We start from the raw sequence: 1,394 nt of genomic DNA, 5'->3' as shown, positions 1-1,394 counted from the left end.
GCAGGCCGGGACCAGCGAGCAGCCATTGCGGGGAGGTGGGCAGGGAGGGACGCTCTGGAGCTCAGCAGCTCCAGGCTCAGGTGGGGAAACTGAGGCCCCCCAGACCCATCTGATGCAGCGCTGATGGGACTCCCTCGCTTGACTTATGACTTTAGTCTTTAAAATATACCTTTTCTGCTCCCCCCTCCCCACCTCCCCATCGCTGCGGGTGGACAGAGGGCCAGGCTGAGCACACACGTCACATCCTTGGTGCTGCGGCTTGGTACCTGAGACTGAGAACGGGGCATCCCTAGTCAAAGATAAGCACCCGACGTTGATGACTGATGCTGGGGAGGAGGCGGAGTCCCGCAAACCTAGACACAGCTCACACTAATGTGCCGCACCTTTGGGTGGGGAGTGAGCTAGAGCCACCTTCCATAGAAGTGAACGCCCATTTAGGGGGATGGCCTGACCTGCCAACCCTCAGGGCAGAGCTGAAAGGGATTCTGGGGATGCGAGGGGGCGGGCCGGGGCGAAGATTCACCCTAACGCTCAGGTTCTGTTGCTCAGGTTCTGTTTCACGTGCAAGTATTGTTTGGGTAAAATTAAAATGTAAACACATCAACTTCCTAATCTCATTTTAAAAAATCTAAGCTTTTCAAACAGTAACCAAGACAGCAACACTGTATACTGCCATTTAGCTCTACACTTGACCATTCAAGAAATGCCAAGAAAATTTCACGCAGTTGAGAATTCCCAAATTCAAGGCACAGCCTTAAGCGTGCTAGGGCTTACCTGAAATTTTTTCCTGGGACATTAAAGTTTAGTTCAAAAGAAGACAATGTAATTAAGATATCCCTGTTGGAATTTTCTTGCCATGTGAATGACCTAAAACATATTCCCAGCAAGTAGTTTATGGCAAACGTGCTTGACTTGAAAGGAAGCTCACGCCCACTTTTTGGACATTCACTTCCTGTTCCTGTGATCCACAGGGCAGGACTCCCTAGAAGGCTCTAGCGGCTTCTTCAGATTAAAACTAGGATGGCTTTATACAAATTATATAAACAAACCCTCCAGCTGAAATATTTACGTATCAGATAAAGCTGACAGTCCCGTGAGCAGCATGGTATCCCTAATCACGCTGCCTTGCAACGGAGGGTCACGGTGAAGGAAGTCCTTTCAGCCCTTTCTGGGGGATTTGCATACATGTGTGGAGATGGCTTTATGCTAATAATTTTATGGTGGAAATAATCATGTTGAACTCAGCTGAGTTCAGGGGGTGGGGGTGTGAGGGGCAGACTACAACTGTAGGGAGAGACGGCAGCTAATGTAAATCCAAGAGCCCAAGTAAAAAAGCGAGTGGCTTGAATAGCTCAGGCAAGCGCACTGCCCCATCCACTCATTCACACATCAGG

This window comes from Myotis davidii, unplaced genomic scaffold, assembly GCF_000327345.1.
Source record: "Myotis davidii unplaced genomic scaffold, ASM32734v1 scaffold425, whole genome shotgun sequence".
Taxonomy (NCBI): Eukaryota; Metazoa; Chordata; class Mammalia; order Chiroptera; family Vespertilionidae; genus Myotis; species Myotis davidii.
Note: the sequence above shows the minus strand (reverse complement) of the source record.